Consider the following 22,947-nt stretch of genomic DNA (forward strand, 5'->3'; position numbering starts at 1 on the left):
TTGTGTCCCTGATGGTCTAGTGGCTAGGATTTGGCGCCTTCACCGCCGCGGCCCGGGTTTAATTCCCGGTCAGGGAAATCAGATATTCCAGCTTTAACTTTTAATTCAAGCCAAACTGCAGATGTTTTTAAATTATTTGACTCAAACTATGACTTCATTTGCATAATTGTGTCCCTGATGGTCTAGTGGCTAGGATTCGGCGCTCTCACCGCCGCGGCCCGGGTTCAATTCCCGGTCAGGGAAATCAGATATAAAATGTTAAATTCCTAGTCGGGGAATTGAAGCTCTAAATTTTAATTCAAGCCAAACTACAGATGTTTTTAAAGCATTCGACATGAACTATGACTTCATTTGCATAATTGTGTCCCTGATGGTCTAGTGACTAGGATTTGGCGCTTTCACCGCCGCGGCCCGGGTTAAATTCCCGGTCACGGAAATGAGATTTAGAGTTTGGAATTCCAGATCCAACTTTTGATTCAAGCCAAACTACAGATGTTTTTAAAGCATTCGACATGAACTATGACTTCATTTGCATAATTGTGTCACTGATGGTCTAGTGGCTAGGATTCGGCGCTCTCACCGCCGCGGCCAGGGTTCAATTCCCGGTCAGGGAAATCAGACATAAAGTGTTAAATTCCTAGTCGGGGAATTGAAGCTCTAAATTTTAATTCAAGCCAAACTACAGATGTTTTTAAAGCATTCGACTTAAACTATGACTCCATTTGCATAATTGTGTCCCTGATGGTCTAGTGGCTAGGATTTGGTGCTTTCACGGCCGCGGCCCGAGTTCAATTCCCAGTCAGGGAAATGAGATTTAGAGTTTGGAATTCCAGATCCAACTTTTAATTCAAGCCAAACTGGAGATGTTTTTAAAGTTTTCGACTTAAACTAAGACTTCATTAGCATAATTGTGTCCCAGATGGTCTAGTGGCTAGGATTTGGCGCTTTCACCGCCGCGGCCCGGGTTCAATTTCCGGTCAGGGAAATGAGATTTAGAGTTTGGAATTCCAGATCCAACTTTTAATTCAAGCCAAACTGGAGATGTTTTTAAAGTTTTCGACTTAAACTAAGACTTCATTAGCATGGTCATGTCCCTGATGGTCTAGTGGCTAGGATTTGGCGCTCTCACCGCCGCGGCCCGGGTTCAATTCCCGGTCAGGGAAATCAGATATAAAGTGGTAAATTCCTAGTCAGGAAATTCCGGCTTTAACTTTTAATTCAAGCCAAACTGCAGATGTTTTTAAATTATTTGACTCAAACTATGACTTCATTTGCATAATTGTGTCCCTGATGGTCTAGTGGCTAGGATTCGGCGCTCTCACCGCCGCGGCCCGGGTTCAATTCCCTTGTCAGGGAAATCAGATATAAAATGTTAAATTCCTAGTCGGGGAATTGAAGCTCTAAATTTTAATTCAAGCCAAACTGCAGATGTTTTTAAAGCATTCGACATGAACTATGACTTCATTTGCATAATTGTGTCCCTGATGGTCTAGTGACTAGGATTTGGCGCTTTCACCGCTGCGGCCCAGGTTCAATTCCCGGTCAGGGAAATGAGACTTAGAGTTTGGAATTCCAGATCCAACTTTTAATTCAAGCCAAACTGCAGATGTTTTTAAAGTTTTCGACTTAAACTAAGACTTCATTAGCATAATCATGTCCCTGATGGTCTAGTGGCTAGGATTTGGCGCTTTCACCGCCGCGGCCCGGGTTAAATTCCCGGTCACGGAAATGAGATTTAGAGTTTGGAATTCCAGATCCAACATTTGATTCAAGCCAAACTACAGATGTTTTTAAAGTATTCGACATGAACTATGACTTCATTTGCATAATTGTGTCACTGATGGTCTAGTGGCTAGGATTCGGCGCTCTCACCGCCGCGGCCAGGGTTCAATTCCCGGTCAGGGAAATCAGACATAAAGTGTTAAATTCCTAGTCGGGGAATTGAAGCTCTAAATTTTAATTCAAGCCAAACTACAGATGTTTTTAAAGCATTCGACTTAAACTATGACTCCATTTGCATAATTGTGTCCCTGATGGTCTAGTGGCTAGGATTTGGTGCTTTCACGGCCGCGGCCCGAGTTCAATTCCCAGTCAGGGAAATGAGATTTAGAGTTTGGAATTCCAGATCCAACTTTTAATTCAAGCCAAACTGGAGATGTTTTTAAAGTTTTCGACTTAAACTAAGACTTCATTAGCATAATTGTGTCCCAGATGGTCTAGTGGCTAGGATTTGGCGCTTTCACCGCCGCGGCCCGGGTTCAATTTCCGGTCAGGGAAATGAGATTTAGAGTTTGGAATTCCAGATCCAACTTTTAATTCAAGCCAAACTGGAGATGTTTTTAAAGTTTTCGACTTAAACTAAGACTTCATTAGCATGGTCATGTCCCTGATGGTCTTGTGGCTAGGATTTGGCGCTCTCACCGCCGCGGCCCGGGTTCAATTCCCGGTCAGGGAAATCAGATATAAAGTGGTAAATTCCTAGTCAGGAAATTCCGGCTTTAACTTTTAATTCAAGCCAAACTGCAGATGTTTTTAAATTATTTGACTCAAACTATGACTTCATTTGCATAATTGTGTCCCTGATGGTCTAGTGGCTAGGATTCGGCGCTCTCACCGCCGCGGCCCGGGTTCAATTCCCGGTCAGGGAAATCAGATATAAAATGTTAAATTCCTAGTCGGGGAATTGAAGCTCTAAATTTTAATTCAAGCCAAACTGCAGATGTTTTTAAAGCATTCGACATGAACTATGACTTCATTTGCATAATTGTGTCCCTGATGGTCTAGTGACTAGGATTTGGCGCTTTCACCGCTGCGGCCCAGGTTCAATTCCCGGTCAGGGAAATGAGACTTAGAGTTTGGAATTCCAGATCCAACTTTTAATTCAAGCCAAACTGCAGATGTTTTTAAAGTTTTCGACTTAAACTAAGACTTCATTAGCATAATCATGTCCCTGATGGTCTAGTGGCTAGGATTTGGCGCTTTCACCGCCGCGGCCCGGGTTAAATTCCCGGTCACGGAAATGAGATTTAGAGTTTGGAATTCCAGATCCAACATTTGATTCAAGCCAAACTACAGATGTTTTTAAAGTATTCGACGTAAACTATGACTTCATTTGCATAATCATGTCCCTGATGGTCTAGTGGCTAGGATTTGGCGCTTTCACCGCTGCGGCCCAGGTTCAATTCCCGGTCAGGGAAATGAGACTTAGAGTTTGGAATTCCAGATCCAACTTTTAATTCAAGCCAAACTGCAGATGTTTTTAAAGTTTTCGACTTAAACTAAGACTTCATTAGCATAATCATGTCCCTGATAGTCTAGTGGCTAGGATTCGGCGCTCTCACCGCTGCGGCCCGGGTTCAATTCCCGGTCAGGGAAATCATATATAAAGTGTTAAATTCCTGGTCAGGGAATTCAAGCTTTAACTTTTAATTCAAGCCAAACTGCAGATGTTTTTAAAGTTTTCGACTTAAACTAAGACTTCATTAGCATAATCATGTCCCTGATGGTCTAGTGGCTAGGATTTGGCGCTTTCGCCGCCGCGGCCCGGGTTCAATTCCCGGTCAGGGAAATCAGATATAAAGTGTTAAATTCCTGGTCAGGGAATTCCAGCTTTAACTTTTAATTCAAGCCAAACTGCAGATGTTTTTAAAGTTTTCGACTCAAATTATGACTTCATTTGCATAATTGTGTCCCAGATGGTCTAGTGGCTAGGATTTGGCGCTTTCACCGCCGCGGCCCGCGTTCAATTCCCGGTCAGGGAAATCAGATATAAATTGTTAAATTCCTGGTCAGGGAATTCCAGCTTTAACTTTTAATTCAAGCCAAACTGCAGATGTTTTTAAAGTTTTCGACTCAAATTATGACTTCATTTGCATAATTGTGTCCCAGATGGTCTAGTGGCTAGGATTTGGCGCTTTCACCGCCGCGGCCCGCGTTCAATTCCCGGTCAGGGAAATCAGATATAAATTGTTAAATTCCTGGTCAGGGAATTCCAGCTTTAACTTTTAATTCAAGCCAAACTGCAGATGTTTTTAAAGCATTCGACTTAAACTAAGACTTCATTAGCATAATCATGTCCCTGATGGTCTAGTGGCTAGGATTCGGCGCTCTCACCGCCGCGGCCCGGGTTCAATTCCCGGTCAGGGAAATCAGATATAAAGTGTTAAATTCCTAGTCGGGGAATTGAAGCTCTAAATTTTAATTCAAGCCAAACTACAGATGTTTTTAAAGCATTCGACTTAAACTATGACTCCATTTGCATAAATGTGTCCCTGATGGTCTAGTGGCTAGGATTTGGCGCTTTCACCGCCGCGGCCCGAGTTCAATTCCCGGTCAGGGAAATGAGATTTAGAGTTTGCAATTCCAGATCCAACTTTTAATACAAGCCAAACTGCAGATGTTTTTAAAGCATTCGACATGAACTATGACTTCATTTGCATAATTGTGTCCCTGATGGTCTAGTGACTAGGATTTGGCGCTTTCACCGCTGCGGCCCAGGTTCAATTCCCGGTCAGGGAAATGAGACTTAGAGTTTGGAATTCCAGATCCAACTTTTAATTCAAGCCAAACTGCAGATGTTTTTAAAGTTTTCGACTTAAACTAAGACTTCATTAGCATAATCATGTCCCTGATGGTCTAGTGGCTAGGATTTGGCGCTTTCACCGCCGCGGCCCGGGTTAAATTCCCGGTCACGGAAATGAGATTTAGAGTTTAGAATTCCAGATCCAACATTTGATTCAAGCCAAACTACAGATGTTTTTAAAGTATTCGACGTAAACTATGACTTCATTTGCATAATCATGTCCCTGATGGTCTAGTGGCTAGGATTTGGCGCTTTCACCGCTGCGGCCCAGGTTCAATTCCCGGTCAGGGAAATGAGACTTAGAGTTTGGAATTCCAGATCCAACTTTTAATTCAAGCCAAACTGCAGATGTTTTTAAAGTTTTCGACTTAAACTAAGACTTCATTAGCATAATCATGTCCCTGATAGTCTAGTGGCTAGGATTCGGCGCTCTCACCGCTGCGGCCCGGGTTCAATTCCCGGTCAGGGAAATCATATATAAAGTGTTAAATTCCTGGTCAGGGAATTCAAGCTTTAACTTTTAATTCAAGCCAAACTGCAGATGTTTTTAAAGTTTTCGACTTAAACTAAGACTTCATTAGCATAATCATGTCCCTGATGGTCTAGTGGCTAGGATTTGGCGCTTTCGCCGCCGCGGCCCGGGTTCAATTCCCGGTCAGGGAAATCAGATATAAAGTGTTAAATTCCTGGTCAGGGAATTCCAGCTTTAACTTTTAATTCAAGCCAAACTGCAGATGTTTTTAAAGTTTTCGACTCAAATTATGACTTCATTTGCATAATTGTGTCCCAGATGGTCTAGTGGCTAGGATTTGGCGCTTTCACCGCTGCGGCCCAGGTTCAATTCCCGGTCAGGGAAATGAGACTTAGAGTTTGGAATTCCAGATCCAACTTTTAATTCAAGCCAAACTGCAGATGTTTTTAAAGTTTTCGACTTAAACTAAGACTTCATTAGCATAATCATGTCCCTGATGGTCTAGTGGCTAGGATTTGGCGCTTTCACCGCCGCGGCCCGGGTTAAATTCCCGGTCACGGAAATGAGATTTAGAGTTTAGAATTCCAGATCCAACATTTGATTCAAGCCAAACTACAGATGTTTTTAAAGTATTCGACGTAAACTATGACTTCATTTGCATAATCATGTCCCTGATGGTCTAGTGGCTAGGATTTGGCGCTTTCACCGCTGCGGCCCAGGTTCAATTCCCGGTCAGGGAAATGAGACTTAGAGTTTGGAATTCCAGATCCAACTTTTAATTCAAGCCAAACTGCAGATGTTTTTAAAGTTTTCGACTTAAACTAAGACTTCATTAGCATAATCATGTCCCTGATAGTCTAGTGGCTAGGATTCGGCGCTCTCACCGCTGCGGCCCGGGTTCAATTCCCGGTCAGGGAAATCATATATAAAGTGTTAAATTCCTGGTCAGGGAATTCAAGCTTTAACTTTTAATTCAAGCCAAACTGCAGATGTTTTTAAAGTTTTCGACTTAAACTAAGACTTCATTAGCATAATCATGTCCCTGATGGTCTAGTGGCTAGGATTTGGCGCTTTCGCCGCCGCGGCCCGGGTTCAATTCCCGGTCAGGGAAATCAGATATAAAGTGTTAAATTCCTGGTCAGGGAATTCCAGCTTTAACTTTTAATTCAAGCCAAACTGCAGATGTTTTTAAAGTTTTCGACTCAAATTATGACTTCATTTGCATAATTGTGTCCCAGATGGTCTAGTGGCTAGGATTTGGCGCTTTCACCGCCGCGGCCCGCGTTCAATTCCCGGTCAGGGAAATCAGATATAAATTGTTAAATTCCTGGTCAGGGAATTCCAGCTTTAACTTTTAATTCAAGCCAAACTGCAGATGTTTTTTAAGCATTCGACTTAAACTAAGACTTTATTAGCATAATCATGTCCCTGATGGTCTAGTGGCTAGGATTCGGCGCTCTCACCGCCGCGGCCCGGGTTCAATTCCCGGTCAGGGAAATCAGATATAAAGTGTTAAATTCCTAGTCGGGGAATTGAAGCTCTAAATTTTAATTCAAGCCAAACTACAGATGTTTTTAAAGCATTCGACTTAAACTATGACTCCATTTGCATAAATGTGTCCCTGATGGTCTAGTGGCTAGGATTTGGCGCTTTCACCGCCGCGGCCCGAGTTCAATTCCCGGTCAGGGAAATGAGATTTAGAGTTTGCAATTCCAGATCCAACTTTTAATACAAGCCAAACTGCAGATGTTTTTAAAGTTTTCGACTCAAATTATGACTTCATTTGCATAATTGTGTCCCAGATGGTCTAGTGGCTAGGATTTGGCGCTTTCACCGCCGCGGCCCGGGTTAAATTCCCGGTCAGGGAAATCATATATAAGGTGTTAAATTCCTGGTCAGGGAATTCAAGCTTTAACTTTTAATTCAAGCCAAACTGCAGATGTTTTTAAAGTTTTCGACTTAAACTAAGACTTCATTTGCATAATTGTGTCCCTGATGGTCTAGTGGCTAGGATTCGGCGCTCTCACCGCTGCGGCCCGGGTTCAATTCCCGGTCAGGGAAATCATATATAAAGTGTTAAATTCCTGGTCAGGGAATTCAAGCCAAACTGCAGATGTATTTAAAGTATTCGACTTAAACTAAGACTTCATTTGCATAATTGTGTCCCTGATGGTCTAGTGGCTAGGATTCGGCGCTCTCACCGCCGCGGCCCGGGTTCAATTCCCGGTCAGGGAAATGAGATTTAGAGTTTGGAATTCCAGATCCAACTTTTAATTCAAGCCAAACTGCAGATGTTTTTAAAGTATTCGACTCAAATTATGACTTCATTTGCATAATTGTGTCCCAGATGGTCTAGTGGCTAGGATTTGGCGCTTTTACCGCCGCGGCCCGGGTTCAATTTCCGGTCAGGGAAATGAGATTTAGAGTTTGGAATTCCAGATCCAACTTTTAATTCAAGCAAAACTGCAGATGTTTTTAAAGTTTTCGACTTAAACTAAGACTTCATTAGCATAATCATGTCCCTGATGGTCTAGTGGCTAGGATTTGGCGCTTTCGCTGCCGCGGCCCGGGTTCAATTCCCGGTCAGGGAAATCAGATATAAAGTGTTAAATTCCTGGTCAGGGAATTCCAGCTTTAACTTTTAATTCAAGCCAAACTGCAGATGTTTTTAAAGTTTTCGACTCAAATTATGACTTCATTTGCATAATTGTGTCCCAGATGGTCTAGTGGCTAGGATTTGGCGCTTTCACCGCCGCGGCCCGCGTTCAATTCCCGGTCAGGGAAATCAGATATAAATTGTTAAATTCCTGGTCAGGGAATTCCAGCTTTAACTTTTAATTCAAGCCAAACTGCAGATGTTTTTAAAGCATTCGACTTAAACTAAGACTTCATTAGCATAATCATGTCCCTGATGGTCTAGTGGCTAGGATTCGGCGCTCTCACCGCCGCGGCCCGGGTTCAATTCCCGGTCAGGGAAATCAGATATAAAGTGTTAAATTCCTAGTCGGGGAATTGAAGCTCTAAATTTTAATTCAAGCCAAACTACAGATGTTTTTAAAGCATTCGACTTAAACTATGACTCCATTTGCATGAATGTGTCCCTGATGGTCTAGTGGCTAGGATTTGGCGCTTTCACCGCCGCGGCCCGAGTTCAATTCCCGGTCAGGGAAATGAGATTTAGAGTTTGCAATTCCAGATCCAACTTTTAATACAAGCCAAACTGCAGATGTTTTTAAAGTTTTCGACTCAAATTATGACTTCATTTGCATAATTGTGTCCCAGATGGTCTAGTGGCTAGGATTTGGCGCTTTCACCGCCGCGGCCCGGGTTAAATTCCCGGTCAGGGAAATCATATATAAAGTGTTAAATTCCTGGTCAGGGAATTCAAGCTTTAACTTTTAATTCAAGCCAAACTGCAGATGTTTTTAAAGTATTCGACGTAAATTATGACTTCATTTGCATAATTGTGTCCCTGATGGTCTAGTGGCTAGGATTTGGCGCTTTCACCGCCGCGGCCCGAGTTCAATTCCCGGTCACGGAAATGAGATTTAGAGTTTGGAATTCCAGATCCAACTTTTAATTCAAGCCAAACTGCAGATCTTTTTAAAGTTTTCGACTTAAACTATGACTTCATTTGCATAATTGTGTCCCAGATGGTCTAGTGGCTAGGATTTGGCGCTTTCACCGCCGCGGCCCGGGTTAAATTCCCGGTCACGGAAATGAGATTTAGAGTTTGGAATTCCAGATCCAACTTTTGATTCAAGCCAAACTACAGATCTTTTTAAAGTTTTCGACTTAAACTATGACTTCATTTGCATAATTGTGTCCCAGATGGTCTAGTGGCTAGGATTTGGCGCTTTCACCGCCGCGGCCCGGGTTCAATTCCCGGTCAGGGAAATCAGATATAAAGTGTTAAATTCCTAGTCGGGGAATTGAAGCTCTAAATTTTAATTCAAGCCAAACTACAGATGTTTTTGAAGCATTCGACTTAAACTATGACTCCATTTGCATAACTGTGTCCCTGATGGTCTATTGGCTAGGATTTGGCGCTTTCACCGCTGCGGCCCGGGTTCAATTCCCGGTCAGGGAAATCAGATATAAAGTGTTAAATTCCTGGTCAGGGAATTCCAGCTTTAACTTTTAATTCAAGCCAAACTGCAGATGTTTTTAAAGCATTCGACTTAAACTAAGACTTCATTAGCATAATCATGTCCCTGATGGTCTAGTGGCTAGGATTCGGCGCTCACACCGCCGCGGCCCGGGTTCAATTCCCGGTCAGGGAAATCAGATATAAAGTGTTAAATTCGTAGTCGGGGAATTGAAGCTCTAAATTTTAATTCAAGCCAAACTACAGATGTTTTTAAAGCATTCGACTTAAACTATGACTCCATTTGCATAAATGTGTCCCAGATGGTCTAGTGGCTAGGATTTGGCGCTTTCACCGCCGCGGCCCGAGTTCAATTCCCGGTCAGGGAAATGAGATTTAGAGTTTGGAGTTCCAGATCCAACTTTTAATACAAGCCAAACTGCAGATGTTTTTAAAGTTTTCGACTCAAATTATGACTTCATTTGCATAATTGTGTCCCAGATGGTCTAGTGGCTAGGATTTGGCGCTTTCACCGCCGCGGCCCGGGTTAAATTCCCGGTCAGGGAAATCATATATAAGGTGTTAAATTCCTGGTCAGGGAATTCAAGCTTTAACTTTTAATTCAAGCCAAACTGCAGATGTTTTTAAAGTTTTCGACTTAAACTAAGACTTCATTTGCATAATTGTGTCCCTGATGGTCTAGTGGCTAGGATTCGGCGCTCTCACCGCTGCGGCCCGGGTTCAATTCCCGGTCAGGGAAATCATATATAAAGTGTTAAATTCCTGGTCAGGGAATTCAAGCCAAACTGCAGATGTATTTAAAGTATTCGACTTAAACTAAGACTTCATTTGCATAATTGTGTCCCTGATGGTCTAGTGGCTAGGATTCGGCGCTCTCACCGCCGCGGCCCGGGTTCAATTCCCGGTCAGGGAAATGAGATTTAGAGTTTGGAATTCCAGATCCAACTTTTAATTCAAGCCAAACTGCAGATGTTTTTAAAGTATTCGACTCAAATTATGACTTCATTTGCATAATTGTGTCCCAGATGGTCTAGTGGCTAGGATTTGGCGCTTTTACCGCCGCGGCCCGGGTTCAATTTCCGGTCAGGGAAATGAGATTTAGAGTTTGGAATTCCAGATCCAACTTTTAATTCAAGCAAAACTGCAGATGTTTTTAAAGTTTTCGACTTAAACTAAGACTTCATTAGCATAATCATGTCCCTGATGGTCTAGTGGCTAGGATTTGGCGCTTTCGCTGCCGCGGCCCGGGTTCAATTCCCGGTCAGGGAAATCAGATATAAAGTGTTAAATTCCTGGTCAGGGAATTCCAGCTTTAACTTTTAATTCAAGCCAAACTGCAGATGTTTTTAAAGTTTTCGACTCAAATTATGACTTCATTTGCATAATTGTGTCCCAGATGGTCTAGTGGCTAGGATTTGGCGCTTTCACCGCCGCGGCCCGCGTTCAATTCCCGGTCAGGGAAATCAGATATAAATTGTTAAATTCCTGGTCAGGGAATTCCAGCTTTAACTTTTAATTCAAGCCAAACTGCAGATGTTTTTAAAGCATTCGACTTAAACTAAGACTTCATTAGCATAATCATGTCCCTGATGGTCTAGTGGCTAGGATTCGGCGCTCTCACCGCCGCGGCCCGGGTTCAATTCCCGGTCAGGGAAATCAGATATAAAGTGTTAAATTCCTAGTCGGGGAATTGAAGCTCTAAATTTTAATTCAAGCCAAACTACAGATGTTTTTAAAGCATTCGACTTAAACTATGACTCCATTTGCATGAATGTGTCCCTGATGGTCTAGTGGCTAGGATTTGGCGCTTTCACCGCCGCGGCCCGAGTTCAATTCCCGGTCAGGGAAATGAGATTTAGAGTTTGCAATTCCAGATCCAACTTTTAATACAAGCCAAACTGCAGATGTTTTTAAAGTTTTCGACTCAAATTATGACTTCATTTGCATAATTGTGTCCCAGATGGTCTAGTGGCTAGGATTTGGCGCTTTCACCGCCGCGGCCCGGGTTAAATTCCCGGTCAGGGAAATCATATATAAAGTGTTAAATTCCTGGTCAGGGAATTCAAGCTTTAACTTTTAATTCAAGCCAAACTGCAGATGTTTTTAAAGTATTCGACGTAAATTATGACTTCATTTGCATAATTGTGTCCCTGATGGTCTAGTGGCTAGGATTTGGCGCTTTCACCGCCGCGGCCCGAGTTCAATTCCCGGTCACGGAAATGAGATTTAGAGTTTGGAATTCCAGATCCAACTTTTAATTCAAGCCAAACTGCAGATCTTTTTAAAGTTTTCGACTTAAACTATGACTTCATTTGCATAATTGTGTCCCAGATGGTCTAGTGGCTAGGATTTGGCGCTTTCACCGCCGCGGCCCGGGTTAAATTCCCGGTCACGGAAATGAGATTTAGAGTTTGGAATTCCAGATCCAACTTTTGATTCAAGCCAAACTACAGATCTTTTTAAAGTTTTCGACTTAAACTATGACTTCATTTGCATAATTGTGTCCCAGATGGTCTAGTGGCTAGGATTTGGCGCTTTCACCGCCGCGGCCCGGGTTCAATTCCCGGTCAGGGAAATCAGATATAAAGTGTTAAATTCCTAGTCGGGGAATTGAAGCTCTAAATTTTAATTCAAGCCAAACTACAGATGTTTTTGAAGCATTCGACTTAAACTATGACTCCATTTGCATAACTGTGTCCCTGATGGTCTATTGGCTAGGATTTGGCGCTTTCACCGCTGCGGCCCGGGTTCAATTCCCGGTCAGGGAAATCAGATATAAAGTGTTAAATTCCTGGTCAGGGAATTCCAGCTTTAACTTTTAATTCAAGCCAAACTGCAGATGTTTTTAAAGCATTCGACTTAAACTAAGACTTCATTAGCATAATCATGTCCCTGATGGTCTAGTGGCTAGGATTCGGCGCTCACACCGCCGCGGCCCGGGTTCAATTCCCGGTCAGGGAAATCAGATATAAAGTGTTAAATTCGTAGTCGGGGAATTGAAGCTCTAAATTTTAATTCAAGCCAAACTACAGATGTTTTTAAAGCATTCGACTTAAACTATGACTCCATTTGCATAAATGTGTCCCAGATGGTCTAGTGGCTAGGATTTGGCGCTTTCACCGCCGCGGCCCGAGTTCAATTCCCGGTCAGGGAAATGAGATTTAGAGTTTGGAGTTCCAGATCCAACTTTTAATACAAGCCAAACTGCAGATGTTTTTAAAGTTTTCGACTCAAATTATGACTTCATTTGCATAATTGTGTCCCAGATGGTCTAGTGGCTAGGATTTGGCGATTTCACCGCCGCGGCCCGGGTTAAATTCCCGGTCAGGGAAATCATATATAAAGTGTTAAATTCCTGGTCAGGGAATTCAAGCTTTAACTTTTAATTCAAGCCAAACTGCAGATGTTTTTAAAGTATTCGACGTAAATTATGACTTCATTTGCATAATTGTGTCCCTGATGGTCTAGTGGCTAGGATTTGGCGCTTTCACCGCCGCGGCCCGAGTTCAATTCCCGGTCACGGAAATGAGATTCAGAGTTCGGAATTCCAGATCCAACTTTTAATTCAAGCCAAACTGCAGATCTTTTTAAAGTTTTCGACTTAAACTAAGACTTCATTTGCATAATTGTGTCCCAGATGGTCTAGTGGCTAGGATTTGGCGCTTTCACCGCCGCGGCCCGCGTTCAATTCCCGGTCAGGGAAATGAGATTTAGAGTTTGGAATTCCAGATCCAACTTTTAATTCAAGCCAAACTGCAGATCTTTTTAAAGTTTTCGACTTAAACTATGACTTCATTTGCATAATTGTGTCCCAGATGGTCTAGTGGCTAGGATTTGGCGCTTTCACCGCCGCGGCCCGGGTTCAATTTCCGGTCAGGGAAATGAGATTTAGAGTTTGGAATTCCAGATGCAACTTTTAATTCAAGCAAAACTGCAGATGTTTTTAAAGTTTTCGACTTAAATTAATACTTCATTAGCATAATCATGTCTCTGATGGTCTAGTGGCTAGGATTCGGCGCTCTCACCGCCGCGGCCCGGGTTCAATTCCCGGTCAGGGAAATCAGATATAAAGTGTTAAATTCCTGGCCAGGGAAATCAAGCTTTAACTTTTAATTCAAGCCAAACTGCAGATGTTTTTAAAGTATTCGACGTAAACTATGACTTCATTTGCATAATTGTGTCCCTGATGGTCTAGTGGCTAGGATTCGGCGCTCTCACCGCCGCGACCCGGGTTCAATTCCCGGTCAGGGAAATCAGATATAAAGTGTTAAATTCCTAGTCGGGGAATTGAAGCTCTAAATTTTAATTCAAGCCAAACTACAGATGTTTTTGAAGTTTTCGACTCAAATTATGACTTCATTTGCATAATTGTGTCCCAGATGGTCTAGTGGCTAGGATTTGGCGCTTTCACCGCCGCGGCCCGGGTTAAATTCCCGGTCAGGGAAATCATATATGAAGTGTTAAATTCCTGGTCAGGGAATTCAAGCTTTAACTTTTAATTCAAGCCAAACTGCAGATGTTTTTAAAGTATTCGACGTAAATTATGACTTCATTTGCATAATTGTGTCCCTGATGGTCTAGTGGCTAGGAGGACTCCTCGTTAGTATAGTGGACAGTATCTCTGCTTGTCACGCAGAAGACCAGGGTTCGATTCCCTGACGGGGAGATTCTTCCTAATAAGTATCCAAAAACTGTTCATCGTACTTGGATTCTCCAATCCTGTGCCTCAAAACTCATGTGGATTGGAGCTATTTTAGTACTGATACTACAAGTTCTGAACAGACTGTTGCTAAAAACATGACTCCAAATTGTCCCATTTCTGTCACTCAGCAAAAGTGTGACAATGTTGTCAAAGAATTGCTGAATCAAACAAATGCATGCAGGAGGACATCTCTCAGACGATCTCAATCGGTTGGCTTCATCAGTTGCCTCATGCGCAGCCTGGAAGAGTTGTCGTTTTATTGACCGGTTGAAAGAAGATTCCCCGCTGCAGCGTGAGCCGGACAAAAGTTAAGGCTGCCAGACAATTTGCCGTAGGACTCCTCGTTAGTATAGTGGACAGTATCTCTGCTTGTCACGCAGAAGACCAGGGTTCGATTCCCTGACGGGGAGATTCTTCTTAAAAGGTATCTAACAACTGTCCATTCTCCTTGGCTTCTCCAATCCTGTGCCTCACAACTCATGTGGATTGGAGCTATTTTAGTACTGAAACTACAAGTTCTGAACAAACTGTTGCTAAAAACATGACTCCAAATTGTCCCATTTCTGTCACTCAGCAAAAGTGTGACATTGTTGTCAAAGAATTGCTGAATCAAACGAATGCATGCAGGAGGACATCTCTCAGACGATGTCAATCGGTTGGCTTCATCAGTTGCCTCATGCGCAGCCTGGAACAGTTGTCTTTTTATTGACCGTTGAAAGAAGATTCCCCGCTGCAGCGTGAGCCGGAAAAAAGTTAAGGCTGCCAGACAATTTGCTGGAGGACTCCTCGTTAGTATAGTGGACAGTATCTCTGCTTGTCACGCAGAAGACCAGGGTTCGATTCCCTGACGGGGAGATTCTTCCTAATAAGCATCCAAAAACTGTCCATTCTCCTTGGCTTCTCCAATCCTGTGCCTCACAACTCATGTGGATTGGAGCTATTTTAGTACTGAAACTACAAGTTCTGAACAAACTGTTGCTAAAAACATGACTCCAAATTGTCCCATTTCTGTCACTCAGCAAAAGTGTGACAATGTTGTCAAAGAATTGCTGAATCAAACGAATGCATGCAGGAGGACATCTCTCAGACGATGTCAATCGGTTGGCTTCATCAGTTGCCTCATGCGCAGCCTGGAAGAGTTGTCTTTTTATTGACCGTTGAAAGAAGATTCCCCGCTGCAGCGTGAGCCGGAAAAAAGTTAAGGCTGCCAGACAATTTGCTGAAGGACTCCTCGTTAGTATAGTGGACAGTATCTCTGCTTGTCACGCAGAAGACCAGGGTTCGATTCCCTGACGGGGAGATTCTTCCTAATAATTATCCAAAAACTGTTCATCGTACTTGGATTCTCCAATCCTGTGCCTCAAAACTCATGTGGATTGGAGCTATTTTAGTACTGATACTACAAGTTCTGAACAGACTGTTGCTAAAAACATGACTCCAAATTGTCCCATTTCTGTCACTCAGCAAAAGTGTGACAATGTTGTCAAAGAATTGCTGAATCAAACAAATGCATGCAGGAGGACATCTCTCAGACGATCTCAATCGGTTGGCTTCATCAGTTGCCTCATGCGCAGCCTGGAAGAGTTGTCTTTTTATTGACCGTTGAAAGAAGATTCCCCGCTGCAGCGTGAGCCGGAAAAAAGTTAAGGCTGCCAGACAATTTGCTGAAGGACTCCTCGTTAGTATAGTGGACAGTATCTCTGCTTGTCACGCAGAAGACCAGGGTTCGATTCCCTGACGGGGAGATTCTTCCTAATAAGCATCCAAAAACTGTTCATCGTACTTGGATTCTCCAATCCTGTGCCTCACAACTCATGTGGATTCGAGCTATTTTAGTACTGAAACTACAAGTTCTGAACAGACTGTTGCTAAAAACATGACTGCAAATTGTCCCATTTCTGTCACTCAGCAAAAGTGTGACAATGTTGTCAAAGAATTGCTGAATCAAACGAATGCATGCAGGAGGACATCTCTCAGACGATGTCAATCGGTTGGCTTCATCAGTTGTCATGCGCAGCCTGGAAGAGTTGACTTTTTATTGACCGGTTGAAAGAAGATTCCCCGCTGCAGCGTTTGCCGGACAAAAGTTAAGGCTGCCAGACAATTTGCTGAAGGACTCCTCGTTAGTATAGTGGACAGTATCTCTGCTTGTCACGCAGAAGACCAGGGTTCGATTCTCTGACGGGGAGATTCTTCCTAAATGGCATCTAACAACTGTTCATTGTACTTGGATTCTCCAATCCTGTGCCTCACAACTCATGTGGATTGGAGCTATTTTAGTACTGAAACTACAAGTTCTGAACAGACTGTTGCTAAAAACATGACTCCAAATTGTCCCATTTCTGTCACTCAGCAAAAGTGTGACAATGTTGTCAAAGAATTGCTGAATCAAACAAATGCATGCAGGAGGACATCTCTCAGACGATCTCAATCGGTTGGCTTCATCAGTTGCCTCATGCGCAGCCTGGAAGAGTTGTCGTTTTATTGACCGGTTGAAAGAAGATTCCCCGCTGCAGCGTGAGCCGGACAAAAGTTAAGGCTGCCAGACAATTTGCCGTAGGACTCCTCGTTAGTATAGTGGACAGTATCTCTGCTTGTCACGCAGAAGACCAGGGTTCGATTCCCTGACGGGGAGATTCTTCTTAAAAGGTATCTAACAACTGTCCATTCTCCTTGGCTTCTCCAATCCTGTGCCTCACAACTCATGTGGATTGGAGCTATTTTAGTACTGAAACTACAAGTTCTGAACAAACTGTTGCTAAAAACATGACTCCAAATTGTCCCATTTCTGTCACTCAGCAAAAGTGTGACATTGTTGTCAAAGAATTGCTGAATCAAACGAATGCATGCAGGAGGACATCTCTCAGACGATGTCAATCGGTTGGCTTCATCAGTTGCCTCATGCGCAGCCTGGAAGAGTTGTCTTTTTATTGACCGTTGAAAGAAGATTCCCCGCTGCAGCGTGAGCCGGAAAAAAGTTAAGGCTGCCAGACAATTTGCTGAAGGACTCCTCGTTAGTATAGTGGACAGTATCTCTGCTTGTCACGCAGAAGACCAGGGTTCGATTCCCTGACGGGGAGATTCTTCCTAATAAGCATCCAAAAACTGTTCATCGTACTTGGATTCTCCAATCCTGTGCCTCACAACTCATGTGGATTCGAGCTATTTTAGTACTGAAACTACAAGTTCTGAACAGACTGTTGCTAAAAACATGACTCCAAATTGTCCCATTTCTGTCACTCAGCAAAAGTGTGACAATGTTGTCAAAGAATTGCTGAATCAAACAAATGCATGCAGGAGGACATCTCTCAGACGATCTCAATCGGTTGGCTTCATCAGTTGCCTCATGCGCAGCCTGGAAGAGTTGTCGTTTTATTGACCGGTTGAAAGAAGATTCCCCGCTGCAGCGTGAGCCGGACAAAAGTTAAGGCTGCCAGACAATTTGCTGAAGGACTCCTCGTTAGTATAGTGGACAGTATCTCTGCTTGTCACGCAGAAGACCAGGGTTCGATTCCCTGACGGGGAGATTCTTCTTAAAAGGTATCTAACAACTGTCCATTCTCCTTGGCTTCTCCAATCCTGTGCCTCACAACTCATGTGGATTGGAGCTATTTTAGTACTGAAACTACAAGTTCTGAACAAACTGTTGCTAAAAACATGACTCCAAATTGTCCCATTTCTGTCACTCAGCAAAAGTGTGACAATGTTGTCAAAGAATTGCTGAATCAAACAAATGCATGCAGGAGGACATCTCTCAGACGATCTCAATCGGTTGGCTTCATCAGTTGCCTCATGCGCAGCCTGGAAGAGTTGTCGTTTTATTGACCGGTTGAAAGAAGATTCCCCGCTGCAGCGTGAGCCGGACAAAAGTTAAGGCTGCCAGACAATTTGCCGTAGGACTCCTCGTTAGTATAGTGGACAGTATCTCTGCTTGTCACGCAGAAGACCAGGGTTCGATTCCCTGACGGGGAGATTCTTCCTAATAAGCATCCAAAAACTGTTCATCGTACTTGGATTCTCCAATCCTGTGCCTCACAACTCATGTGGATTCGAGCTATTTTAGTACTGAAACTACAAGTTCTGAACAAACTGTTGCTAAAAACATGACTCCAAATTGTCCCATTTCTGTCACTCAGCAAAAGTGTGACAATGTTGTCAAAGAATGGCTAAATCAAACGAATGCATGCAGGAGGACATCTCTCAGACGATCTCAATCGGTTGGCTTCATCAGTTGCCTCATGCGCAGCCTGGAAGAGTTGTCTTTTTATTGACCGGTTGAAAGAAGATTCCCCGCTGCAGCGTGAGCCGGACAAAAGTTAAGGCTGCCAGACAATTTGCTGAAGGACTCCTCGTTAGTATAGTGGACAGTATCTCTGCTTGTCACGCAGAAGACCAGGGTTCGATTCCTTGACAGGGAGATTCCTTTTAAAAGGCATCTAACAACTGTCCATTCTCCTTGGCTTCTCCAATCCTGTGCCTCACAACTCATGTGGATTGGAGCTATTTTAGTACTGAAACTACAAGTTCTGAACAGACTGTTGCTAAAAACATGACTCCAAATTGTCCCATTTCTGTCACTCAGCAAAAGTGTGACAATGTTGTCAAAGAATTGCTGAATCAAACAAATGCATGCAGGAGGACATCTCTCAGACGATCTCAATCGGTTGGCTTCATCAGTTGTCATGCGCAGCCTGGAAGAGTTGTCTTTTTATTGACCGGTTGAAAGAAGATTCCCGGCTGCAGCGAGAGCCGGACAAAAGTTAAGGCTGCCAGACAAGCTGCCGTAGGACTCCTCGTTAGTATAGTGGACAGTATCTCTGCTTGTCACGCAGAAGACTAGGGTTCGATTCCCTGACGGGGAGATTCCTTTTAAAAGGCATCTAACAACTGTCCATTCTTCTTGGCTTCTCCAATCCTGTGCCTCACAACTCATTTGGATTGGAGCTATTTTAGTACTGAAACTACAAGTTCTGAACAGACTGTTGCTAAAAACATGACTGCAAATTGTCCCATTTCTGTCACTCAGCAAAAGTGTGACAATGTTGTCAAAGAATTGCTAAATAAAAACGAATGCATGCAGGAGGACATCTCTCAGACGATGTCAATCGGTTGGCTTCATCAGTTGCCTCATGCGCAGCCTGGAAGAGTTGTCTTTTTATTGACCGTTGAAAGAAGATTCCCCGCTGCAGCGTGAGCCGGAAAAAAGTTAAGGCTGCCAGACAATTTGCTGAAGGACTCCTCGTTAGTATAGTGGACAGTATCTCTGCTTGTCACGCAGAAGACCAGGGTTCGATTCCCTGACGGGGAGATTCTTCCTAATAAGCATCCAAAAACTGTTCATCGTACTTGGATTCTCCAATCCTGTGCCTCACAACTCATGTGGATTGGAGCTATTTTAGTACTGAAACTACAAGTTCTGAACAGACTGTTGCTAAAAACATGACTCCAAATTGTCCCATTTCTGTCACTCAGCAAAAGTGTGACAATGTTGTCAAAGAATTGCTGAATCAAACAAATGCATGCAGGAGGACATCTCTCAGACGATGTCAATCGGTTGGCTTCATCAGTTGCCTCATGCGCAGCCTGGAAGAGTTGTCTTTTTATTGACCGTTGAAAGAAGATTCCCCGCTGCGGCGTGAGCCGGAAAAAAGTTAAGGCTGCCAGACAATTTGCTGAAGGACTCCTCGTTAGTATAGTGGACAGTATCTCTGCTTGTCACGCAGAAGACCAGGGTTCGATTCCTTGACAGGGAGATTCCTTTTAAAAGGCATCTAACAACTGTCCATTCTCCTTGGCTTCTCCAATCCTGTGCCTCACAACTCATGTGGATTGGAGCTATTTTAGTACTGAAACTACAAGTTCTGAACAGACTGTTGCTAAAAACATGACTCCAAATTGTCCCATTTCTGTCACTCAGCAAAAGTGTGACAATGTTGTCAAAGAATTGCTGAATCAAACAAATGCATGCAGGAGGACATCTCTCAGACGATCTCAATCGGTTGGCTTCATCAGTTGTCATGCGCAGCCTGGAAGAGTTGTCTTTTTATTGACCGGTTGAAAGAAGATTCCCGGCTGCAGCGAGAGCCGGACAAAAGTTAAGGCTGCCAGACAAGCTGCCGTAGGACTCCTCGTTAGTATAGTGGACAGTATCTCTGCTTGTCACGCAGAAGACCAGGGTTCGATTCCCTGACGGGGAGATTCTTCCTAATAAGCATCCAAAAACTGTTCATCGTACTTGGATTCTCCAATCCTGTGCCTCACAACTCATGTGGATTCGAGCTATTTTAGTACTGAAACTACAAGTTCTGAACAAACTGTTGCTAAAAACATGACTCCAAATTGTCCCATTTCTGTCACTCAGCAAAAGTGTGACAATGTTGTCAAAGAATTGCTAAATCAAACGAATGCATGCAGGAGGACATCTCTCAGACGATCTCAATCGGTTGGCTTCATCAGTTGCCTCATGCGCAGCCTGGAAGAGTTGTCTTTTTATTGACCGGTTGAAAGAAGATTCCCCGCTGCAGCGTGAGCCGGACAAAAGTTAAGGCTGCCAGACAAGCTGCCGTAGGACTCCTCGTTAGTATAGTGGACAGTATCTCTGCTTGTCACGCAGAAGACCAGGGTTCGATTCCCTGACGGGGAGATTCCTTTTAAAAGGCATCTAACAACTGTCCATTCTTCTTGGCTTCTCCAATCCTGTGCCTCACAACTCATGTGGATTGGAGCTATTTTAGTACTGAAACTACAAGTTCTGAACAGACTGTTGCTAAAAACATGACTGCAAATTGTCCCATTTCTGTCACTCAGCAAAAGTGTGACAATGTTGTCAAAGAATTGCTAAATAAAAACGAATGCATGCAGGAGGACATCTCTCAGACGATGTCAATCGGTTGGCTTCATCAGTTGCCTCATGCGCAGCCTGGAAGAGTTGTCTTTTTATTGACCGTTGAAAGAAGATTCCCCGCTGCGGCGTGAGCCGGAAAAAAGTTAAGGCTGCCAGACAATTTGCTGAAGGACTCCTCGTTAGTATAGTGGACAGTATCTCTGCTTGTCACGCAGAAGACCAGGGTTCGATTCCCTGACGGGGAGATTCTTCCTAATAAGCATCCAAAAACTGTTCATCGTACTTGGATTCTCCAATCCTGTGCCTAACAACTCATGTGGATTGGAGCTATTTTAGTACTGAAACTACAAGTTCTGAACAGACTGTTGCTAAAAACATGACTCCAAATTGTCCCATTTCTGTCACTCAGCAAAAGTGTGACAATGTTGTCAAAGAATTGCTGAATCAAACAAATGCATGCTGGAGGACATCTCTCAGACGATCTCAATCGGTTGGCTTCATCAGTTGCCTCATGCGCAGCCTGGAAGAGTTGTCTTTTTATTGACCGGTTGAAAGAAGATTCCCCGCTATAGCGTGAGCCGGACAAAAGTTAAGGCTGCCAGACAATTTGCTGAAGGACTCCTCGTTAGTATAGTGGACAGTATCTCTGCTTGTCACGCAGAAGACCAGGGTTCGATTCCTTGACAGGGAGATTCCTTTTAAAAGGCATCTAACAACTGTCCATTCTCCTTGGCTTCTCCAATCCTGTGCCTCACAACTCATGTGGATTGGAGCTATTTTAGTACTGAAACTACAAGTTCTGAACAGACTGTTGCTAAAAACATGACTCCAAATTGTCCCATTTCTGTCACTCAGCAAAAGTGTGACAATGTTGTCAAAGAATTGCTGAATCAAACAAATGCATGCAGGAGGACATCTCTCAGACGATCTCAATCGGTTGGCTTCATCAGTTGTCATGCGCAGCCTGGAAGAGTTGTCTTTTTATTGACCGGTTGAAAGAAGATTCCCGGCTGCAGCGAGAGCCGGACAAAAGTTAAGGCTGCCAGACAAGCTGCCGTAGGACTCCTCGTTAGTATAGTGGACAGTATCTCTGCTTGTCACGCAGAAGACCAGGGTTCGATTCCCTGACGGGGAGATTCCTTTTAAAAGGCATCTAACAACTGTCCATTCTTCTTGGCTTCTCCAATCCTGTGCCTCACAACTCATGTGGATTGGAGCTATTTTAGTACTGAAACTACAAGTTCTGAACAGACTGTTGCTAAAAACATGACTCCAAATTGTCCCATTTCTGTCACTCAGCAAAAGTGTGACAATGTTGTCAAAGAATTGCTGAATCAAACAAATGCATGCAGGAGGACATCTCTCAGACGATCTCAATCGGTTGGCTTCATCAGTTGTCATGCGCAGCCTGGAAGAGTTGTCTTTTTATTGACCGGTTGAAAGAAGATTCCCCGCTGCAGCGTGAGCCGGACAAAAGTTAAGGCTGCCAGACAAGCTGCCGTAGGACTCCTCGTTAGTATAGTGGACAGTATCTCTGCTTGTCACGCAGAAGACCAGGGTTCGATTCCCTGACGGGGAGATTCCTTTTAAAAGGCATCTAACAACTGTCCATTCTTCTTGGCTTCTCCAATCCTGTGCCTCACAACTCATGTGGATTGGAGCTATTTTAGTACTGAAACTACAAGTTCTGAACAGACTGTTGCTAAAAACATGACTGCAAATTGTCCCATTTCTGTCACTCAGCAAAAGTGTGACAATGTTGTCAAAGAATTGCTAAATAAAAACGAATGCATGCAGGAGGACATCTCTCAGACGATGTCAATCGGTTGGCTTCATCAGTTGCCTCATGCGCAGCCTGGAAGAGTTGTCTTTTTATTGACCGTTGAAAGAAGATTCCCCGCTGCAGCGTGAGCCGGAAAAAAGTTAAGGCTGCCAGACAATTTGCTGAAGGACTCCTCGTTAGTATAGTGGACAGTATCTCTGCTTGTCACGCAGAAGACCAGGGTTCGATTCCCTGACGGGGAGATTCTTCCTAATAAGCATCCAAAAACTGTTCATCGTACTTGGATTCTCCAATCCTGTGCCTCACAACTCATGTGGATTGGAGCTATTTTAGTACTGAAACTACAAGTTCTGAACAGACTGTTGCTAAAAACATGACTCCAAATTGTCCCATTTCTGTCACTCAGCAAAAGTGTGACAATGTTGTCAAAGAATTGCTGAATCAAACAAATGCATG

General features: G+C 43.5%; 36 non-coding genes across 36 annotated transcripts; all 36 read left to right on the forward strand.

Annotated features, from left to right (window-relative positions):
* Positions 1–5: 5 nt before the first annotated feature.
* On the forward strand, positions 6–77 carry trnae-uuc (transfer RNA glutamic acid (anticodon UUC)). The gene has a single exon. It is a non-coding gene; the product is annotated as a tRNA-Glu (tRNA).
* A 94-nt stretch (positions 78–171) lies between these two features.
* Positions 172–243, forward strand: trnae-cuc (transfer RNA glutamic acid (anticodon CUC)). Its single transcript has one exon. It is a non-coding gene; the product is annotated as a tRNA-Glu (tRNA).
* A 2,333-nt stretch (positions 244–2,576) lies between these two features.
* Positions 2,577–2,648, forward strand: trnae-cuc (transfer RNA glutamic acid (anticodon CUC)). Its single transcript has one exon. It is a non-coding gene; the product is annotated as a tRNA-Glu (tRNA).
* An 848-nt stretch (positions 2,649–3,496) lies between these two features.
* Positions 3,497–3,568, forward strand: trnae-uuc (transfer RNA glutamic acid (anticodon UUC)). The gene has a single exon. It is a non-coding gene; the product is annotated as a tRNA-Glu (tRNA).
* A 507-nt stretch (positions 3,569–4,075) lies between these two features.
* Positions 4,076–4,147, forward strand: trnae-cuc (transfer RNA glutamic acid (anticodon CUC)). Its single transcript has one exon. It is a non-coding gene; the product is annotated as a tRNA-Glu (tRNA).
* A 121-nt stretch (positions 4,148–4,268) lies between these two features.
* trnae-uuc (transfer RNA glutamic acid (anticodon UUC)) lies at positions 4,269–4,340 on the forward strand. Its single transcript has one exon. It is a non-coding gene; the product is annotated as a tRNA-Glu (tRNA).
* An 833-nt stretch (positions 4,341–5,173) lies between these two features.
* Positions 5,174–5,245, forward strand: trnae-uuc (transfer RNA glutamic acid (anticodon UUC)). The gene has a single exon. It is a non-coding gene; the product is annotated as a tRNA-Glu (tRNA).
* An 848-nt stretch (positions 5,246–6,093) lies between these two features.
* On the forward strand, positions 6,094–6,165 carry trnae-uuc (transfer RNA glutamic acid (anticodon UUC)). The gene has a single exon. It is a non-coding gene; the product is annotated as a tRNA-Glu (tRNA).
* A 314-nt stretch (positions 6,166–6,479) lies between these two features.
* On the forward strand, positions 6,480–6,551 carry trnae-cuc (transfer RNA glutamic acid (anticodon CUC)). Its single transcript has one exon. It is a non-coding gene; the product is annotated as a tRNA-Glu (tRNA).
* Positions 6,552–6,672: 121 nt separating this feature from the next.
* trnae-uuc (transfer RNA glutamic acid (anticodon UUC)) lies at positions 6,673–6,744 on the forward strand. Its single transcript has one exon. It is a non-coding gene; the product is annotated as a tRNA-Glu (tRNA).
* Positions 6,745–7,217: 473 nt separating this feature from the next.
* Positions 7,218–7,289, forward strand: trnae-cuc (transfer RNA glutamic acid (anticodon CUC)). Its single transcript has one exon. It is a non-coding gene; the product is annotated as a tRNA-Glu (tRNA).
* A 284-nt stretch (positions 7,290–7,573) lies between these two features.
* On the forward strand, positions 7,574–7,645 carry trnae-uuc (transfer RNA glutamic acid (anticodon UUC)). Its single transcript has one exon. It is a non-coding gene; the product is annotated as a tRNA-Glu (tRNA).
* A 314-nt stretch (positions 7,646–7,959) lies between these two features.
* On the forward strand, positions 7,960–8,031 carry trnae-cuc (transfer RNA glutamic acid (anticodon CUC)). The gene has a single exon. It is a non-coding gene; the product is annotated as a tRNA-Glu (tRNA).
* Positions 8,032–8,152: 121 nt separating this feature from the next.
* trnae-uuc (transfer RNA glutamic acid (anticodon UUC)) lies at positions 8,153–8,224 on the forward strand. Its single transcript has one exon. It is a non-coding gene; the product is annotated as a tRNA-Glu (tRNA).
* A 655-nt stretch (positions 8,225–8,879) lies between these two features.
* On the forward strand, positions 8,880–8,951 carry trnae-uuc (transfer RNA glutamic acid (anticodon UUC)). The gene has a single exon. It is a non-coding gene; the product is annotated as a tRNA-Glu (tRNA).
* Positions 8,952–10,003: 1,052 nt separating this feature from the next.
* On the forward strand, positions 10,004–10,075 carry trnae-cuc (transfer RNA glutamic acid (anticodon CUC)). The gene has a single exon. It is a non-coding gene; the product is annotated as a tRNA-Glu (tRNA).
* A 284-nt stretch (positions 10,076–10,359) lies between these two features.
* trnae-uuc (transfer RNA glutamic acid (anticodon UUC)) lies at positions 10,360–10,431 on the forward strand. The gene has a single exon. It is a non-coding gene; the product is annotated as a tRNA-Glu (tRNA).
* Positions 10,432–10,745: 314 nt separating this feature from the next.
* trnae-cuc (transfer RNA glutamic acid (anticodon CUC)) lies at positions 10,746–10,817 on the forward strand. Its single transcript has one exon. It is a non-coding gene; the product is annotated as a tRNA-Glu (tRNA).
* Positions 10,818–10,938: 121 nt separating this feature from the next.
* Positions 10,939–11,010, forward strand: trnae-uuc (transfer RNA glutamic acid (anticodon UUC)). The gene has a single exon. It is a non-coding gene; the product is annotated as a tRNA-Glu (tRNA).
* A 655-nt stretch (positions 11,011–11,665) lies between these two features.
* On the forward strand, positions 11,666–11,737 carry trnae-uuc (transfer RNA glutamic acid (anticodon UUC)). The gene has a single exon. It is a non-coding gene; the product is annotated as a tRNA-Glu (tRNA).
* Positions 11,738–13,756: 2,019 nt separating this feature from the next.
* trnad-guc (transfer RNA aspartic acid (anticodon GUC)) lies at positions 13,757–13,828 on the forward strand. Its single transcript has one exon. It is a non-coding gene; the product is annotated as a tRNA-Asp (tRNA).
* A 374-nt stretch (positions 13,829–14,202) lies between these two features.
* trnad-guc (transfer RNA aspartic acid (anticodon GUC)) lies at positions 14,203–14,274 on the forward strand. The gene has a single exon. It is a non-coding gene; the product is annotated as a tRNA-Asp (tRNA).
* A 373-nt stretch (positions 14,275–14,647) lies between these two features.
* trnad-guc (transfer RNA aspartic acid (anticodon GUC)) lies at positions 14,648–14,719 on the forward strand. The gene has a single exon. It is a non-coding gene; the product is annotated as a tRNA-Asp (tRNA).
* A 373-nt stretch (positions 14,720–15,092) lies between these two features.
* On the forward strand, positions 15,093–15,164 carry trnad-guc (transfer RNA aspartic acid (anticodon GUC)). Its single transcript has one exon. It is a non-coding gene; the product is annotated as a tRNA-Asp (tRNA).
* Positions 15,165–15,537: 373 nt separating this feature from the next.
* On the forward strand, positions 15,538–15,609 carry trnad-guc (transfer RNA aspartic acid (anticodon GUC)). Its single transcript has one exon. It is a non-coding gene; the product is annotated as a tRNA-Asp (tRNA).
* Positions 15,610–16,427: 818 nt separating this feature from the next.
* Positions 16,428–16,499, forward strand: trnad-guc (transfer RNA aspartic acid (anticodon GUC)). Its single transcript has one exon. It is a non-coding gene; the product is annotated as a tRNA-Asp (tRNA).
* A 373-nt stretch (positions 16,500–16,872) lies between these two features.
* Positions 16,873–16,944, forward strand: trnad-guc (transfer RNA aspartic acid (anticodon GUC)). The gene has a single exon. It is a non-coding gene; the product is annotated as a tRNA-Asp (tRNA).
* Positions 16,945–17,318: 374 nt separating this feature from the next.
* On the forward strand, positions 17,319–17,390 carry trnad-guc (transfer RNA aspartic acid (anticodon GUC)). Its single transcript has one exon. It is a non-coding gene; the product is annotated as a tRNA-Asp (tRNA).
* Positions 17,391–17,764: 374 nt separating this feature from the next.
* On the forward strand, positions 17,765–17,836 carry trnad-guc (transfer RNA aspartic acid (anticodon GUC)). The gene has a single exon. It is a non-coding gene; the product is annotated as a tRNA-Asp (tRNA).
* Positions 17,837–19,100: 1,264 nt separating this feature from the next.
* Positions 19,101–19,172, forward strand: trnad-guc (transfer RNA aspartic acid (anticodon GUC)). Its single transcript has one exon. It is a non-coding gene; the product is annotated as a tRNA-Asp (tRNA).
* An 817-nt stretch (positions 19,173–19,989) lies between these two features.
* Positions 19,990–20,061, forward strand: trnad-guc (transfer RNA aspartic acid (anticodon GUC)). Its single transcript has one exon. It is a non-coding gene; the product is annotated as a tRNA-Asp (tRNA).
* Positions 20,062–20,435: 374 nt separating this feature from the next.
* Positions 20,436–20,507, forward strand: trnad-guc (transfer RNA aspartic acid (anticodon GUC)). Its single transcript has one exon. It is a non-coding gene; the product is annotated as a tRNA-Asp (tRNA).
* Positions 20,508–20,881: 374 nt separating this feature from the next.
* Positions 20,882–20,953, forward strand: trnad-guc (transfer RNA aspartic acid (anticodon GUC)). The gene has a single exon. It is a non-coding gene; the product is annotated as a tRNA-Asp (tRNA).
* An 818-nt stretch (positions 20,954–21,771) lies between these two features.
* On the forward strand, positions 21,772–21,843 carry trnad-guc (transfer RNA aspartic acid (anticodon GUC)). Its single transcript has one exon. It is a non-coding gene; the product is annotated as a tRNA-Asp (tRNA).
* A 372-nt stretch (positions 21,844–22,215) lies between these two features.
* Positions 22,216–22,287, forward strand: trnad-guc (transfer RNA aspartic acid (anticodon GUC)). The gene has a single exon. It is a non-coding gene; the product is annotated as a tRNA-Asp (tRNA).
* Positions 22,288–22,661: 374 nt separating this feature from the next.
* trnad-guc (transfer RNA aspartic acid (anticodon GUC)) lies at positions 22,662–22,733 on the forward strand. The gene has a single exon. It is a non-coding gene; the product is annotated as a tRNA-Asp (tRNA).
* The last annotated feature ends 214 nt before the right edge of the window (positions 22,734–22,947 follow it).

The sequence above is a fragment of the Gasterosteus aculeatus genome, chromosome 12 (genome assembly GCF_964276395.1).
Source record: "Gasterosteus aculeatus chromosome 12, fGasAcu3.hap1.1, whole genome shotgun sequence".
Taxonomy (NCBI): Eukaryota; Metazoa; Chordata; class Actinopteri; order Perciformes; family Gasterosteidae; genus Gasterosteus; species Gasterosteus aculeatus.